Here is a 19,287-nt window from a genome sequence, read left to right as displayed (position 1 = left end):
TAGGAGGACTAACTAGTAGAGTAGGCTTTATATCTTCACGCATTGGGTTTGTTCATAAGATGGCGATTTCGATGTTTAAAACTACTAAATTATCCCCTCGGTTCCGGTTATTTATTTACCTTTTGGTTTTATCACAAAGAACAAGGAAAGAGTAGAGGATCAATTATTAGATGACAAGTGGACAAAATAGAGTGTGGAGGATCCAATTGCATATCAAAGGCGTTCCTAAAATATAAAGGCAAACAATTGACTGAGACACTCCAAAATGGAATAGACAAACAAATGACCAGGACGAAGGATTTAACAATTTTTAAATATTTACAATGTTATTGTAATTACCCATCAAAATAACTACGGTACTCGATCGAGTAGACTTAGGTTACTAGATCGAGCAACTCATTGTGTAAGTTAAGAAAAAGTTGTGTCGAAATAAGAAAAATTCCTTATTCGACCAACACGATTGAGCAAGCGAGACACTCGGTCGAGCAAGCTCTTTCCAATCGATCGAACAACCCATACTGGACAATAGTGTGTTTGTTTTTATATTCTTATTCTAAACTCTTTTATTAAACTCATCTAAGCCTATTCCAACCCTATATAAATCTTTAAACATTAGACCTATAGTCCTTTAAAGTCTATTTCAAGTTTTTACAAATCTCATAAATAATCTAGGGAGAAGAGAGAAAACTGATCTTGTGCAATTTGATTTGGGGTTTTTCTTATTTGCAAAGCAGATTCAAATTCTTCTCGTTGTAAGTTCTTAATTCATTCTTTAGATTGTTAATTTATATACTAATTCTCTAATTTATGTTAGTAGATTAGACTGACACTAAACCCTAGACTTGAGATTTGGGGAAGTTAGTTAATGTTAATTGAATTGGATGAACAATGTGGTGATTGTATGAAATTGTGTATTGTAGGCGACGGTTTGGTAGCGGATCGTTATTAAGTTTGCTTGCGCACCTGGAATTGAGGTAGGGAGATTCTCTACTTATCCTTTGAATCTATGTTGTTATTGCTGTCGTGTGGTGATATTTTGTTAGAATTATTCGTTATTATTCTATGATGATATTATGCTATGGTCGTGTGAGTATGTGGTGATGATAGTACGGTATTAAGGTGGTGTATTGCGATGTTGATGATAGTATGATGTTAAGGGGGTGTACTGCGATGTTGATTATAGTACGGTGTTGAGGGGGTGTACTACGATGTGGAGAAAGTTAATAGTACGGTGTCGAGGGATGTACTACATGGCTGAGACTGATGGTCGACACGAGCAAGTCGTGTGACCGGCGTTGCACGAATAATTGTTGGTTTCTATACTGTTTGTTGACAATATTGCATATATGTGAATTGTATAACTGTATTAATTATCTTTACTCAACTTTGGTTGACTGGTGTGCGTTATTGTGTAAAATCTTTTATAAACTATTTGCGGTGATCCATTTGATATTTGCGGCAAATGATGAACAGTGAGTCTTACAGGTGCCTAGTTTGTGAGCTGTGGCTTCAGATGTTAGTTGGGAATGGGGCATGACGAGTACAAGCAGTATGATTCGACCATTTGTTAGTCTTATAATGACATTAAAATCTAAGTCTTCCGATGTAATAGTTAATACAATGGATTTTGATTATTTTAAGACAATTTAATTATTAAAAAGTAAAGTATTATATTACTCTTTTATTGTGGTTTTGATATGTACTATCTCGGGAAATCGTTATGGTAACACACCTATTTAGCTGAGAATGTCTTGCTAAAGGCTCTTGCTTTAATGAGGGTGTTACAATTATGGTGTAAACTCAACTTTGACATCATGTAGAGATGAAATAAAATAGGGTTATTTAATGGGAATACTCTATACTATAATGACCCTTCTCAAAATACTCTATAGTGTCTTTTAACTAACAATACTACCGACTAATGTACCATAACTCCCATAATAGAATAGGTGAAAGGGTGACCTGCTAATCCGGTTACCTTTGTCTAAAACACATAAATTTACCTTCCTTCATTCTTTCTGCCTACCTTTATTATCCTTACCTTTATTACCTTTCTTTACCTATTCTTCTTCCCCTCATCTTATTTCCTTCTAGTGCACACAAAAATGACGCCATTATTGATCCTTCATCACCATTCCTCCTACTGCACCAATCACTTGAATGAAGGCGGACTAATGTCAACTTTGTCCTAATTTAAATGCATAATGCGACAAGTAATTCGATTATCCTGATTTTTGTTACTCTTTTTTTTTTCAAAGTTTGATTTATGTTTGGTTTATTAATTAATTTGACTTGAGTTTGATTTTTTTGATTAATTAATTGATATTCCAGGTTTAATGTGATTTATTCTGATTTAAACTGATTTCAAATTCGCCCATATTTTAGTTGATTTATTGATATTTTTTTTTGTTAATTCATTTAAAACAATTTCTTGGTTTGTTATTGAAATATTGTTGATTAATTAGGGAAATCCGTTGAACACTATGATTTTGAAATTATGGTATGGTGGCTGTTTTGAAAAGGGTGGTGAAGATCTAGTCTTTATGGGTAATACATTTGGAACTATTGGTATAGACTAGATGAGATGGTGGGGCTTACATTAGTTGAGGAAGCATTTGATTAACAGCAAGGTGAACTCTTCATTTATGAAGAGCAAAGAGAGGCTGTATAAAAAGGGGAGAGGACAGATTGAGATTTTAGATAAGTTTAAAAAAATACAATTCTCAATTTAGACGGACACTATTTATCTAAAGTTTAAACGGGTCAAATTCACACTTTAGACGGACAACAAGTGGAATGTCACCACTCTATCTTATTATATAAGTGGTGACATATTTTACCCGCCTACACTTTAAACGGATATACCGTCTAAAGTGAGACTAATTGTTAAAAAAAGGTAAGGGAAACAGAGATATGGAATGCATATGGAAGGGGATGAAGTTTGTCAAAAAAAAACAAAAAAATGGGCCCCATCGCAAAGATTACCTGTTGCATCAGGTAAAAAAGAAGCGGATTTTGTTATAAGGGAGGGAGTGCATTAGTTGGTAATATTCTTAGTTAATTCATAGTACAGAGTATTCTGATAAGGACACTCATAGTTCAAAGTATTACCATTAAATAACCCAATAAAATATTTGTAAGTACCCACTAACTTTAATAATACGATACATTTTAAAAGGAAATTTAGGAATAAATTCGTAAAGGACTGGTTCAAGGTAGACAATATTGTACTTAATTTATATACCGTGGACACAGACGCATCAGATATCCAATAAGAGGTATAGCTTCCCCACAACAATTGACACCCGAGCTCATGTTCTGATTTGGCTTTTCTACTTCCGCGTGTTTTGGGTATTATTTAAATTTGTTGGTTTTTGGGTGAAAAGAATTCTGGAGTAAGTATTTTGAACATTGATAAGCTCGTCGGCAAAATAGTTTTGGCTGCGCAAGTTAAAGGTGAGAGCTCTGCTTAGACGGTAGGGGTATGGTTTGTTTTTATCAAAGGAAAAGTAAACGGTCAAATTATCGGATTTTGAGTAGGCAGAGGTAGCCTTGAACCCCTGGAGGAGAAGGCCCTTTTTTTTTTTTTATTTTGTTGTGTTTATCTGATGATGTGATTGTTGAGATTGTCGATGAGAAAATAGCTACATGTTTTTAGGTGAAGTGAAGTGTAACTTTTGTATATAATAGATACTATAACCAAAACGTTCTTCTTAAGCAGCGTTTTCGGTTTTCGTATGTAAGAAGGTATGTCTCTCAAGGAACATCTACACTGACTTAATTTATTTTACGAGTACTTGACCTATATAATTTAAGTGTTAAGATAGTAATGAGGATGACACCTTAATTTTGTTAATTTCTTTGCCAAATTCATTTAAGACTTTTATGGAGTCGTTCGTTGTTAGTAAAGTTTCATTAGCTATAGAATAGGTAGGGTCTTCCGCTTCACACAAGAGATTTGCACCGAGTAACATCACTTAATGTTTTATACAATAGTCCAATGGGGTTTGTTGTTAAATCGGAGAGATCTAGTAAGGGTAAAGCAAAATCTAAGGTCCTCGTAAATGTGTCTACAATTGTAATACGCCCTTTTAAGTAGGAGCCTTAGCATGACATTCCCGATTAGATGGAACTGTTACCATCTCGGTAACCCGAGAAAATGAATATCGAATAAAACAATCACAAATACTTTAAATAGAAATTACTTCATAACTAATAAAAACCGTCTTAACCCAGACGTTACGTAGTTTAAACCAGCTGACAAAGCATAAGTAGGTTAAAACTGAATTATTAGATAAGTGTTTGTAATACCCACCTGTTAGGAACCCTTTAACTAGCCGTTGACTGGCCTTAGACACTTGGTAGACCCTTGAGAACCTTTCATACAATTGGACTTAGTACTTGGCGAACTTTGGAAGTGTAGACCTCGATCTAGCTTAGGCTACTCGATCAAGTAGTTTAGTAACTCGATCGAGTAGAGGCCACTCGATCGAGTAAGTCCCATACTTGATCGAGTATGGCGATTTCAGCGGTAAGTTATATATCGTGAAGTCGTAAACCCCAAACGAGTTTTTCATTTCTTTTCTTCCTAAACCTAAGCGACGACACTTTATCTCCCACCTACCATCAACCCTTGAGATCCCTTTACACTTGGAGACACCATGGGGATGGAGACTTGAGTCGAGTACCTATCTTATCGCCGGAATGCCGAGCATAGGTAAATCATCATCATCGTACTTGGGTTTCCTTGTGGTTATGTTTGTTAGTAATAGAGTTGTCCCTACTATTTGTGATAGGTTATAATGGTGGTTTCCTTGTCTTCATACGGATTATGGGGTGTTGATGCTGATTGCTAAAGGTAGGTTTTCCTATTCAGTACTGTTGATTGATTGTCATGTGTAGTTATAGTATTGTTGTTTGAGTGATAGAAATGTTGTGTTTGTGTACAGGGTGGGTCCCTGGCTGAGTGGAGTCATCATCGGTAATGGCTTCACGCCCTTGATTCTCCCCTTGTGGTTCCCGTCATAAGGGGGATGCGCACATTAATGGACATGGGTTATTCGCTCGATGGAGATGAGCGAGGCTTAGGTGGGAAAGGCTGCGGCCCCTCACTGGCGGTGTGGAATATCTGTTGCGATGGATATTCTGGCAGGCCTTTACCTTCGGGTTAGTCATATGATTGATGGATGATTGGAGTTGGAGGTGGATGTGTGTATGTTGAATCTTGTGTTGTCTGTTGTTCTTCAATTACTGACGTTGTATGGTTTTGTTTGTCTTTATTTCTTGTTATGTGTCTACCGTGATCCTTTATGGTAAGCAGTTAGTCTTAGCAGGTGTTGATATGCGAAGCTTAGCTGGGTGCATTGGAGGGACGAGTCTTTCACTGAGTCCTGACATGGAGTAGTATCACCGTAGTTGATAGCTGTTTGTTATTAGTTGTATCTTTTCTTTTAGTTGAGTAAACTTGTAATAAAATTTAAACTGTTCTTTTATTGAGGTCATGATATTTACTATTCCTCAGGCAACCGAGATGGTAATGCCCTTATCTGCTAGGGAAGGTCTTGTTAAGACTCATTGGTAGATGGGGGTGTTACAAAGTGGTATCCGAGCGACGATTTTGGAACCTGTAACCGATGAACCCTATGAACGTAGTGAGTCTAATAAAATGAACCTGGTGTATGTGTGTTGGGAGCTCCTTGAATTGCTTGATTTTGTGTGAGTAGGCACTCTCATTCCAAAATCCCAGCCCAAATATGCTTAAGCCAGCCACTTCGTATGGGAAATGGAGTCGGGAGTTTGTGTGTGCTTGTGTGGTAATATGCGATATATATGTTTAGAGATGGTGTCTTGTGTGTGAAGGATGACATGTGTATGATGCATAATTGTTCTCGTAATTATGTGGAAGTATATAGATGGGAAAAGTAGAATGTAATTGTGGACATGGCCCACCTGCGATGCCCGGCCGATCTGCGGGACGCGGCAGCGGTCTTTTTGAAAGCCACGCTCGGCGGCATAAAAATGCTTTCGACCGGATCGTTTTAGAACGGTCGGTTTCGTCTCGGCAAGGGTCTCGAAACAATGCAAGAGATGTTCGGAGTCGCCACCAAACATTTGTGGGATGCTTGGAACCCGTTTGAATCCACTTTATACCTAGGTCAACCAAGGCAAAAAGCGGTGTTTTACATAGGTACTAAAGATAAGGAATCATCCCTCTTTATCATCCTATCTCTAGAATGACTCTCGTACGCCCTGGATAAGGTCGTCCACTATCCAAAGTTTCTGAGTAAGAGGTGAAAGTACGTATTGGGAAGCCTTTTAATTGGACACCCAATCCCGCCCGCGGTAGCGGCCTCTACTGATCGATCTTGGTTGGTTAAATGCAAAAGTTGATAAAACGGGTAAATGCATGAATGCGCATCCTCAAGTTTTAAACCTAACATGTGAGCTTTCTATGTCGGTTGTTTAACCCAAGTATCAAGTATTTGATGTCAAGTTGGATTTAATGTTGATTTGCATACAAGACGGAAATTAAACATCCATTTACCGAGTTAGGTTTATGGTGCATAACGTGATCCATTTGTCTTAGTAAGGCGTTTTGCAAATACGGTGTAAAATGGGCAGATTTGTCATCTGATCCGTCCTGTATTCGGGTTAACCGAAGTCGGGATCGTCCTAAACAAGTCTTTGAAGGAAACAGGTGAGTGATCGGGCGGCCCTATATAGGCGCGAGCCATCCGGCGATGCAAACAGGCTTGTCCTGATTTGAAAATGAGAAAATGAGTGGCCTGTTTAGGCGTGGGTCAACAGACGACTGTAGGACGTCTTCTGACCATTAAAAAGGTTTGTAAAATGGTTTGAAAAGAGGGTGTTTGAACCCGTCTTGATTTGAAAAGGTCGTTTAGACCGCTTTTGTGTTGATATGAAGAACGAGACTTGAATAATTATCATTATTTTGACAATATTCGATGTCGGGTTCGGTTTTGCAAGCTTGACATGAATAGTTTTGAAAATGATTGTGAACTAATTGTTTTAAGTTCACTTGTTTGTAATTAGTGAATGTTTATTATCGTACTCGGGTTAAAATCCGACATGGTATGTAGAACCAAGGATGATTTTGTATTTATGACTAATGCATTTGTCTTGAAGATATAAAGAAATGAAATAAAAGGTTTTAAAATACCTTTTAAAATGTAATTAACCAAATATTATCACCGAAACACGGATTAAACCGTCATGGTATTAGGAACCAAGGGTGAAAAATATATTATGGTTAAAAGTTTATCATAAAAATGATTTGAAGTATTTGAAATGGTAAAAACCGATTACAAATATGAAATGAAAATAAAGGGGAAGAAGAGACCAAACACGGCTGGATTAAGGCCTGAGAGGGGCTTTAGGCGCGAGCCATGCTGCTATACAAGTAGCCCCTGCCTCGGCCAAAAATCCGATTTTGGCTAATTTATCCCATATTTGGACCATGCTATGCATGTTTTAGCATGTTATAGTCATGAAACAAAAGAAAAACATGATAGAAGAGGATTTTTACACCCTCATACTTACATGTTAGGCTTGAGACGAGAAATCGACGAAAGGGTAGAAACTTGTTTGGTCGGAAAACTCGGTTTGAAAACCGTTTTAGCAATGTAAAAGAGTGTTTTAAGTTTAGTGATGGTGTTGTTGGTCGAGATGGTCGGTCAAGTGATTTAATGCACGATGACGGTATCAAACAATGTGTAAGGCTTGTGTTTTCGATCGGTAGGTCGAAAACACGTGTTGGTTTGTGACTTGAGAAGTCGATCATAGAATTTTAAGGGAGAAATGAGGGGGCGGACACTCGCGTAAGGTGTTATGGTGTGTGAAGGTGGGTATTTATAGAGAAATAGGTGGTTGTGTGCGTTTTGAGCGACGTGGCCTCATGGGCTGCTCGAAGAGGCGCGGACCATTTCGCGGGTCTTCGAGGTGTCTTGTCACTATCACGCAATTGTAATCATGATTTGTTCTATCCTAGGTTTTGGATGAACTTGATTTGTACTTGACCATGAAGAATTCCGGGAAATACTTAACATGGAAGTCTTGAAAAGTTTTGTTTTTTCTGTTTGACTCGATTTGACTCGTTGCTGGAGTCGGGATTGGAATTTTGAGTCGATTTTTGGTCCGGTGTCGGTTTTGACTCTAGTTAGTGTCATTGAATCCCCGTCGTCATACATTAAACACTCCAGGTACTTTTGAAAAGTTTTGAAATGTGTTGTTTTCGAAATCGTTTTTAAGTTTTCCGACGTATAGTTGTACAAAACTGTCGATCAAACGCTGCGATTCCTAAGCATATTGTAGTTCGATAATCATCGGGTGTTTGTTAGAGACTCGACAGATACTGGGTATCTATAGTAATGCAAGTATACATAAGGTTATGTGGTGACATGTTAGTGATAATTAATTTGCAGGTTTGTATTGTCTATAAAATTGTATGAACATGTTGTGTGGTAGAATTTGAGATGCATAGCTACGAGTAGAATGTTGTTATTGTTATGAGTAAATATGTGAACTAAAGTACGTAATGGTAAAATTGAATCGTATGTTGTTTGAAATGCCGTAGAATAGAAATTATAATGTTTTGTTTGTGGTAATTGCGTTATATGCAAGGTAATGTGAATCGATAGTAATAGTATATAAATAACTAGTGACGAGTTCTAAGTATGCCTTAGACTCCGAACGATTTATTATTTTGCAGGAACGCCTAACTAGATTTGTAATCTTTTGTTGAGTATTTTGACTTACTCGACCGAGTACGAGGGACAACTCGACCGAGTAAGCCTTACTCGACCGAGTAGGTGAGTCACTCGACCGAGTTTGATAGAAAACAGAATCAATGCTCATTTTGCCAGCATCAAAACTCGACCAAGCATACCTCAACTCGATCGAGTAGAGGCTACTCGGTCGAGTACCTTAGATACCCGATCGAGTATCGCCGCTACAGTAACACGGGATTCTTAAAATTTTCGAGGCTTATAACCTCAACTCCTTCATTCTTTTACTTCTTATTTCATCTTTCTAAACCTAAAATCCTCTTTTAAACCTCCTTCTTTACCAAAAACTTTGGTGATTTTGTGCTTGCTCTTTCCGCATCTTCCTAAGTTCATCCACTTATTTCATTTGCAAACTTATTCGAGGTAAATTTATACCCTTTTCTTTGATTTTAAACCAATTTGAAGCATGTATTGTGTTGGATTTTCTGGAATTTCGTTTTTATAACCAAATCTTGCATTGTAATTGTTGTATTTTGATAGAAACCACCTTGAATCATTGTTATTGATGTTAGGAATTGCAAAATTAAACCTAATTATTGAGTATGTTCAACTCGGATTTTTCTAGGGTTTGCCCCAAATTTTGATTTTTGTTCATCAAATTCATTTTAAAGTGTTGAAAAGGGATAAAGGATGTTAGTAGTATCGTATTTGGTGCTTGATTTTGATTATTTTCATCAAAAATCTCGTCTTAGAACTCCGTCTTAAAGTGCACAAAGCTGAAACGTTGTCCCAATTTCACTACAATAACCGACTTATTAAGCTTGTTTTTGGTAGAAAATTCAGTCCGGTCACTTCCATAACTTGTTTAAACTTCATGTTTTGAAACCTTAAAACCATCTTTTATGAATTGTGAAGAGTAAGGGGATTGGCAAAAATCGTGTTTTATCTCAAAATTTTACATACTTTGGCAAGAAATTTATACTAGGCATCATCTTTTTCGTATATGACAATTGAAAATTTCTACTTTGAATTTGTAAAACCCGATGTGTGGCTAAACTATGTTGAAACAGATGCCGAGAACTACAACTACACGACAAAGTAAGAGGACACGCGCCGCCGAGCCAGAGGTAAGGGAAGGAAGTCAAGGACTCGTTGTCCCGCCCGTTCCTGGATTCCCTACGGTAATCTTTGCTAGCTTTAAGCAGAGAGATGCTTTTGTAGAGTTGTTGAGTCGCACCTTGAGACCCACAAGGTGCATTATACGAGTGTGTTGGAAGAGCTGAAAATAGAAGTAGATGTCCGACATATCTTTGAGATACTTGGTTTGGAGGGGTTGTACCACTTGAGAAAACATTGTTATGCCTTTTTGACCCTAAAGTTCACGAGTTCTTTCTCTTACGATGTGGCTGAAGGGATGGTAGTCTTTCAGTTGATGAACACTAGTTTCTATTTGACTCTTGACCAATTTGCCGATCACCTGAGGCTTACACAGGCTAAGAAGGGATATTATAGGGAGGTCCCGACTGAGTGTGGTGCCAGTGGCTACATGCTCTTGTTCACTTGTATATCTGCCCCCACTTCGAGTAACATGTTGATGAATGATATTTAGCATGTGACCTTAAAGATATTCCTCCGAGCCTTGACCTGTTTACTCTATGGTAGGAAAGATGTGAGTAAGCTTAACTCACATAAGATGATGTTGTTAGTTACTTACCTGAACCCCACCTGACAGGAGCGCGTTGCATATAGTGCCCCGACCATAGTGTGTGCCAGTTTGGCCTTCAGGGCCAAGTCTTCGACCCGTTACCTCAGTTGCCGTGCTATCGCCACTCGCCCAGCAGAGAGGTTGACCATTTTTGAGGCCTCTTCGGCTCTCAAACCTTTGACCCCGGTTGTCCCAACTATGGACATGGCCCGATCCGGACCATCTTCCAGTGACGGAGCCGTTGGCTGCGAGTAATCATGATTTGTTCTATCCTATGTTTTGGATGAACTTTATTTTTACTTGACCATGAAGCATTCCGGGAAATACTTCGCATGGAAGTCTTGAAATTTTTTGTTTTTTGTGTTTGACTCAATTTGACTCGTTATTGGAGTCGAGAATTGAATTTTGAGTCGGTTTTTGGTCCGGTGTCAGTTTTAACTCTAGTTAGTGTCATTGCGACCCCGTCGTCATGCATTAAACACTCCAGGTACTTTTGAAATGTTTTGTTTTCGGAATCGTTTTATGTTTTCCGACGTATAGTTGTACAAAATTGTCGATCAAACGCTGCGATTCCTAAGCATGTTGTAGTCCGATAATCATTGGGTGTTTGTCGGAGACTCGACAGATACTAGGTATCTAGAGAGCCCCCACTTTGAATGAGGCTTGGACAGGGCGAAAGTCAAAGTATAGCCCCCAGGTCAATCGAAGATTACAACCTGGAGACCGAGGCGACGTCGAGGCGGCTCGAAAGGATTCGGGCCAAGTACCTGCCATCGGGAAGGGCGACCCCAACGCGACTCGGGGGTACGAGTCAAGGACCTGTCGTCGGGAACTGTTTAGAGTCTGTCGACTGTCCGTGCGGGTCGTTTAAATTACGTTAGACTACGTATAAAGGCTCGCCAGCCATAAGAAGGAGTCATACCTGAGGCATCTTCGGGATATGTCCTTGAATCGTTTCTTGTCTACGGACAAAGGCTCGCCAGCCGTGTTGCGGATATGAAGGGGGTTGCCAGCCGCGTACGGATATGAAGGGGCTTGCCAGCCGTGTGCGGATATGAAGGGGCTCGCCAGCCGCGTCGAATGTGCGTTGTGAGGCTCGCTATCCATGTTGAATGTGTTGCATTTTGAGGCTCGCCTGTCATGTTGAATGTGTGTTGTGAGGCTCGCCAACCATATTGGATGCGCATTGTGAGGCTCGCCAGCCATATTGAATGCGCGTTGTGAGGCTTGCCAGCCATATTGAATGCGCGTTGTGAGGCTCGCCAGCCATGCTAAATGTCGATTGATCGACTGTGGGAAATAGCCGTGTTGGACGGGCCTATTTCGAGAAGTTGTTTGAGTTAGCGGGTTCCGTGAGGAGGTTTCCGATATCCTTTTGGGGAATTTCGGTGTTCATATTAAATGTTTGTGGCGCCGGAAAGGGATAGGCTCGTGAGCCTGGCTCCCGTGGTCGGCGGTGATTTTGAACCTCGAAGGGAGATGGCGGTTTTTATTGCCGTTTGTTTTGTAGACAAAGGACAAATGTGTATTCTGTCGTTTGATGTGTGTTTGAGGAGGACGATTTTAATTTCGTCCTCTCATGTTTTAAGATTTGTGAAGGGTAGTGAATTTCACTATCCCTTTTTGAAGGTTTGACGGTTTTTAATGCCGTTTGTTTGAGATTTGAAAATGTTTGTTAAAAATTTCGTGAGAATAGCGAATTTGAATTCCACTATTTTGTTTTTGTATTTGAAAGATGGCGCCTTTTAATGCTGTCATTGAAATTTGTGAAAATAGCGGATTTGAATTTCACTATTTTGTTTTTTGTATTTGGAAAATGACGGTTTTTATTGCCGTCGTTGGAGATTTGAGATTTGTGGAAATAGCGAATTTTGAATTTCGCTATTTTGTTTTTATTCGAGAAATAACGGTTTTTAATATAATGCAGTCGTTGAAGTTTTGTGGAAATAACGAATTTGAATTTCACTATTTAATTTTGAAAAATGACGGTTTTTATTGCCGTCGTTGAAATGTTGTGGAAATAGCGAATTTGAATCCCACTATTTTGTTTTTGTATTTGAAAGATGACGGTTTTTAATTTCGCCGTTGAATAATTGAAGTTTGTGTGGGAAATTGGGCCAAAGCCCAAAATTTCGTTGAATAAAGCATGGAACACCCCCATTGAGGCGCGAGCTGTTGTACGAAGGAAGGGGGCTTCCCTGTTTCCAGTAAAAGACAAAAATCTCCATTTTTGGTTTCTTTTCTTGCTTGACTTTGTGCCGTTGCTATCATGTCATCTCAAATTATGCAAATCCTCTTGAATCCATTTGAATTTTTTTGTCTTTTTGTTAAGTGAATTAGGGCGAAACCCTAAATTTTCGAAAATTGAATTGGGCGTTTTTTATTAGCCCATTTTCGAGTGAAATCGATGATTGCATTAGGTTAGAAACCTGTTTAGGAGTATAGGGGTGCTTTTAGTTTGCATTTTGATCCCCGTTCCCGCTCCCTATGCTCGAAGAATGTGAATGAGACGAGGAAACCGTCTTATTTCACAATGCCGTGTTTGTTTGCTTGAGTTGTGTGCCCCTCTAGGCTGTATTGTAGTCGGGGAAGACCGTGTTTGCCATATTGAACCTTCGTTGGGTGTTGTGGGCAAAATTTTGAGTTTTTGCCTTTTGCGACGGTCTTATGTCTGATGAAATAAGCGTCTGTTTGAGCTCAAATTGAGTCAGTTTGTCTTGAAATAGACCTTAACGGTAGTTTAGGTCACTTTGAGACGTGATTAAATCACATTGTTTTGTTGTGGTCATATTTTGAATTTTTGACCTATTTTTGCCCGAATTGGCGTAAAATTGCCTTTTTGAGCTCTGAAAAATACCCAATTGTGTTGGGAATTTTTGTTGTTTATTTTGCGGGCCTTGTGTGGGCCTTGAGGTATTGGGTGCTTTTTGAAATTTTTGTTGTTGTTTTGACTCGTTTTTTGCTTGAAAAAAAGGGCGAGTCGTTTTTGTGCGATTTTTTGTGAAGTGTTTTATTGTTTTTGTTGGTTGGGTTTGGGCGGGTTTGGGGCGGGTTTCCCCTTGTTTTGTTTTGCATTTGCAGGTGTGTTTTTTTTGGATTTATCCATTTTGTGCCGTCGTAATGCCGAAATTTCGGCTGACGTTTTTATTTTATCCTGATTGCAAGGGAGTGTTCTGGGCCCACTGGGTCCATTGCTGAGACCTTAGAGGTCTTGTTTGAGACTGGGCCGATTAGTACTCCGGCGAGTGCACCTGAGACGGTGGTAGAGGACGCTTCCGAGGAGGAGGAGCCCACCGAGGAGGCTGTTAGAGCCGAGGGAGCCATTGAGGCTTGTGAGGGGCCCGTTGTTGGGGCTGTTGGTGTTGAGGGAGCCACTAGGGCTCGGGAGGAGCCTGTTGTTGAGGCTGCTGGTGTTGGGAGGGCTCAGACAGGGTCTGAGGATGGTACCTTTGGACGGAGGTTTAGTACCACTAGGAGGAGGGGTCTTTGACCCACTAGACGGGAGCTTCAGAATGTCATTAGGGTCGTTGTGAGGCCTCCTCCCCATCGCGTGGAGTCTCGAGGGCAGAAGAGACGGAGAGCGGAGACGGAAGCGGATGACGCTTTCGTCGCAGGTTGGGATGTTAGACGGGTTATAGCTCCGCGGAGGTTGAACCTGCGAGCGGCGCCTACTTGGGCTGAGGGTTTTGGCGGTAGCCAGCTGTTGCTGCGGCTAGACACTCACATCTCCTACCGTGCACACGAGGGTTTGGTGAGTTTACTGCTTTGTTGAGCTCTTGCTGTTTTTGTTGTTTCAGACCTGAATAGGTATTCTGACGCTGTTTGTTTCTCAATTTCAGGAGATTGGTACCATGAGGACTTTCTCAGGCTTCTCGACTTGGTTGGGTTTCTACGACGTTCTCCGGGCCGGTACGAGGGCGTTCATAGAGAGGTCGGCTATGGGGCCGTTGGTGGTTGCTTGGCGTGATATTCACAGGGCTTCGATTAAGTCGAACTTGTGTCTGATCCGTGCCATATTGGACCGTTACTGGGACACGATGTTGTCGTTCCACATGGAGTTTGGGGATGTCGGTGTCACCTTAGAGGACTTTACCATGATATCGGGCCTCCCCTATGGCGAGACGCCTGTTGAGTTCCCGGAGACGCCGGAGAGAGTGTCTCCGCCGTGGTTACGGGTTTGATCGACAATGTTTTGCCTGCGCCGTCTGACATCACTCCTTACCTGATCGCGAACTCATATATGAGGGATCACTTTAGGGGGAGAGTGGTGGGCTTTGTTCCGGCGTCGTTGGCGAGTCCGGAGGCTGAGGCGCAGGCTGACGCACAGGAGGCGCGATTGTGGTTGTGGTACTTCTTGGGTACCACGTACTTTGGTGATAAGGGTGAGCGCTTGTCGACCAAGTACTTCCTTTGCTTGCTGACCTGGACGCCTTGGGTCAGTCGACTTTGGCGAGTTTTACCCGGTACCTGCATGCTGCAGTTCATCCGGAGGTGATGGGAGTTCTCCTGCTTTGGTTGGTCCCGGCCTCATCTTGGAGGTACGAGCATTTTTGTGGTTTTTTGTTGAATTTGATTTTGATTTGTGGTTTGATTTTTGGATTGGTTTTGAGTTTTGGCAATTTTCGAAACAATTGGCTGATTTGTGATTGCTGTGTTTTGTTACAGGCTTGGTTGTATGCTTACTTCGTCCCCCTGCGCCCGGGGACGACTGGTGGCGTTCCTTCGTCTTACCCCGTTGTGAGGGCTTGGACGGTGGCTTGGAAGAAGTCGACTAAGTCAACTTACGAGGACTGTAGGCGTCGAGTGAACGCCCTCCGAGTTGGTGACATAAGTTGTTGCTTCCTACCTCTTTTGTTTTGTAGAAACGGATAGAGATAAGATGACTAGGTAGCCTAGAAAGCCCCCAATTAGTTGATTAACTTTGCCTTGAGTGCAGTTTGTCGGGTTGCCTTGGGAGCACTACACATGCGTGTTGGCTGCTGTCAAGGAGCGTTTGCAACCTCGCAGCTTCAAGCATTTGTACCTTGAGACGGTGATCAAGCCGGTTTGGTACCTGGGCGAGCGTTTAGCTCGTCAGTGCTTTAGTGAGACCTTTGTGGTACCGGTTGATCCGCCTAGGGTGTTATTCTAGGAGTCGACACTCGGCGAGGTTGAGGAGCACCTTCACAGTCGCGAAGGTGAGGAGCTGTTGTTACGGGAGGTCGAATATGACACCCTCTGCTTGTCGAGGCTTGCCTGGTACCCGATTGAGGTATATTTTTCTCTGTTCTTTGTTTTCAGTGCCTCTTTTTAATAGAAGGATTTGTTACCTTCGATGCGGATCCATATTGTAGGGCGTCGACGCGTTGATGAGGACCCAGCCCCCAGTTTTCCTGACACAGACCACCTTTCAGAGGCCGTGTGGTGAGGAGCTGCAGTTGCTGATGTGACCATAATTAGCGCATATTTAGCCCCCGAATTAGCCTTGTTCCCATGCTTTTTAGTGCCTATTTGGGTCATTTCTTATCTTTAGTTCTTTGTTTTGCATATTCTTTGAGATTTTGATCCCTTGGTAGGAAAGGAGTAAGAATCTTGCATTTTCATGGCAAAACGAGGCTAAATTGATTGTATTCAATGACCAAGCATCAAGAAGAGACAAGACTAAGACTAGAAGGCCTTTGTACATATCATAGTAGAAGAACAATGTTGAGAAAGGATCCTTGCATCCCCAAGGAAATCCCCAAGGAATTTATGAAGAAAAGGGAAGAAAAGAAGAAGAATTGACGCTGACCAACAATCCGAACGGATTGCAGACAATCCGCCCGTCCAGCCAGAACAATCCGAGCGTCCCTCCTTGGAATCCGCTCGGATTCCCCCTCAACAATCCGAGCGTCCCTCTCCTGAATCCGCTCGGATTGCACCGCCCAAATCCGGCCGTCCCTCCTTGGAATCCGCTCGGATTCCCCCTCAACAATCCGAGCGTCCCTCTCCTGAATCCGCTCGGATTGCACCGCCCAAATCCGGCCGTCCCGACTCTAATCCGCCCGGATTCTGCAGACAAAGACGGATTTCATTCTTCAAGCTACGAAAAGAGAAGCCCTTCTCTAAGAAAATACCGGGTCCTCCTTGCTCAACTTAAAAAGTGTAATTACTAGTTTAGCCCTTAGTTAACCCTAATGCATCCTCCCTAATTTTCACTATAAATACCCCATTAGTCTAATTAGAAGGGCATGTTCTTTTTATCAATAATTAGTGTAGTTAATATCAATCAAATTTCTTTTCAACATTGTAATCAAGTATTAATCAAGTTTTAATCCAAGTTTTATTTCCTTAATCTCTTTTTGTTCATCCTTTATTTTGGGTAATTGAAGATTATTTGGGTTATTATTGGGAGATTGACAACCTCTCAATCTAGGATTCAAGTACTTCTATTATTCTTGCTTTATTATTGGAATCATTAGTAGGTATAATCTCTTAATCCCTTTTTAATTATTGTTAATTACTTTCATTTATTCATCATGTTTCATATTGTTGGTATGATTGACAACCTTGCTAGCATGATCAACATGATAATGAGTGAGTAGTTTCTTAGCTAGGGTTTAATGGGTGATTAGGGGAAACCATCATGGGGATGATTCATGCTTAAATCAATATGCTTTCATATCTTATTTGCTTGCTTGTTTTGATCTCAATTCATGCACATGTTATATTTGATGAAATTCTAAGCCTATGAATCCTTGCATTTACTATCATCTTCTATCCTTTCAACAAGACTTGTAAGACATAACCCAACTCGAGTCTTGTTAGACCATGCATGTGTTGAGTAGGAAAGATTAAGTCGACTTGTAGGTGTTGTACAATCTAATCGATTCGGCTCCGGGACCCAAACTTTCCTAGGATTGTAAGACATAACCCAACTCAATCCATCACAACAATAATTGCTTGCTTATAATTTGAGAACATGTTTGTATGATCATATCCCATGATTCCCCTATGAACCCATGACACCCTAGTGCTTTTAATCAATTGTTTACACCCCTTATTTTATTCATCTTGCTAGTTTACTTTCATTGTTATTTTAGTTTAGTGACCTTCTACACCAACCCAATTTGTGACACCCCTAGACACTACTAGTTACAATAGAATTCTCATTTCAATACCCGTCCCTTGGGATCCGACCTTTACTTACCTCTTTACTAATTGTAGAGTTGTTTGTGAAGTATAAATTGTGTTTTGTATCGACCATTGACCAACGACCACATCTATCTATTTGTGAACACGAAATGGCATCGATAAAAAATGGCGCCGTGCTTAGTCGGGACTGTTTAATTGATTTAAGATTTCTTTTTATTGTTATTAGTTGTGTCTTTCTTCACCTTGGGGAAGTAAAACTCCTCAAGGTTTGTTCTAATTGTTTTCGAGTTGTTTGATATTTTGCATGTCTAGAAGGTCACAAGGTGATTTGTTACCTTTTGACCGTGAAATCGAAAGAACCTTGACGAATAATAGGAGACTTGTTAGGAGGAATTTGGGAGGTGTTGGTGAAGTTGTTCAACCCACTAGTGAGTTTGTCAATCCTTTCGCAATAGAAGGAGAAGAGAACCCATTAAACAATACCACACAAAATCCACCTACAATGCCTAAATTCTCGTCACACTCCGTACCCACCGAGGAGAATCTACCAAATGGTACTCCTACACCACAACATCTAACCGGTAATTTTATTGCCAAGTCCGCCTTCATCCAACTAGTTGAGAGGAGCCAATTCGGGGGAATGCCTAGTGAGGATCCTCATTCTCATATGGAAACCTTTTGCGATTATTGTGATGCTATCTCTCAAACGGGCGTGACTCAAGACCAAATTAGATGGGTCTTATTTCCTTTTTCGTTAATCGGCACCGCGAAGCAATGGTTGAAGGGCCTTGATAAGGCCACCCTTGGAATAGATTCTTGGAAGAAGTTAGCTCTAGCTTTCTACAAAAAATTCTACCCACCGGAAAAGACTAACATGCTAAGAGCTCAAATTACGGGTTTTAAGCAAAGGGATGAAGATTCTTTGTATGAAGCTTGGGAGCGGTTCAAAGGTATTTGTCGCTCATGTCCTCACCATGGACTTAGCGAATGGTTTTTGGTGCAACAATTTTGGAATGGTTTATATGAAGATTCTAGGAACATTCTCAATATGGGATCAAATGGAATGTTCACCGAAGTTGATGACAATCAAACATGGAACAAGATTGAGGAAATGGCGATCCATAATTCACAATATAGTAGACCTCGCAAGGCTACTAGAGGAGGAAAGCATGAAGTGGACTCCGTTACTCAATTGGGTGCTCAACTTAGTGCTCACATTGACACAATCAACTTGAAGTTTGAACAAGCTATGGCTAGACTTGAGGAAAACTCAAAATCATCAAAGCATCATGTCAATGCCATGACGGCATCCTCATCAATCCCAAGTGGGATATGTGAGAATTGTGGAACTTTGGGACATGACCAAAGTGAATGTAGGGGAACAACCGAACAAGTTAATGCTTTCCAAGCTTACAAAAGTGGTACCCCTTATTCAAATTTTTACAATGAAAACACCAAATTCCATCCAAATCTCTCATACAAAAGCCAAAATGTTCAAAACCCTCAAACAACATACACTCCACCACCCATGAGAAATCAAAATCAAAGACCCTTTTACAATCAAAACCAAGGTTACCAAAATCAAAATCCATACAATCACCAAAATGACCAAGGTTTTGATGTCCAAAAAGCGGTCCTCCAAATGCAAAAGAATCAACAAGAATTTTTCACTCAAATGCAAAAAGATAGCCAAGCAAAGGACACCACCATCAACAACATTCTAGC

General features: G+C 40.6%; 2 long non-coding RNA genes and 1 other non-coding gene across 4 annotated transcripts; 2 read left to right on the top strand and 1 right to left on the bottom strand.

Annotated features, from left to right (window-relative positions):
- The first annotated feature begins 419 nt into the window (after positions 1-419).
- LOC141623541 (uncharacterized) lies at positions 420-5,510 on the top strand. 2 transcript variants are annotated; one of them, XR_012533438.1, is made up of 5 exons: positions 420-752; positions 921-974; positions 1,486-4,717; positions 4,797-4,858; positions 4,950-5,510. It is a non-coding gene; the product is annotated as an uncharacterized LOC141623541 (long non-coding RNA). The 2 variants fall into 2 exon arrangements; XR_012533437.1 differs by lacking the exon at positions 1,486-4,717 and having other exon boundaries at positions 428-752.
- An 8,022-nt stretch (positions 5,511-13,532) lies between these two features.
- Positions 13,533-16,453, top strand: LOC141621553 (uncharacterized). The gene is made up of 4 exons (XR_012532439.1): positions 13,533-14,200; positions 14,289-14,987; positions 15,115-15,700; positions 15,783-16,453. It is a non-coding gene; the product is annotated as an uncharacterized LOC141621553 (long non-coding RNA).
- A 1,983-nt stretch (positions 16,454-18,436) lies between these two features.
- Positions 18,437-18,543, bottom strand: LOC141624256 (small nucleolar RNA R71). Its single transcript, XR_012534066.1, has one exon. It is a non-coding gene; the product is annotated as a small nucleolar RNA R71 (small nucleolar RNA).
- Between the last annotated feature and the right edge of the window lie 744 nt (positions 18,544-19,287).

This window comes from Silene latifolia, chromosome X, assembly GCF_048544455.1.
Source record: "Silene latifolia isolate original U9 population chromosome X, ASM4854445v1, whole genome shotgun sequence".
In the NCBI taxonomy this organism is placed as follows: domain Eukaryota; kingdom Viridiplantae; phylum Streptophyta; class Magnoliopsida; order Caryophyllales; family Caryophyllaceae; genus Silene; species Silene latifolia.
This window is presented reverse-complemented; position numbering and strand designations above follow the sequence as displayed.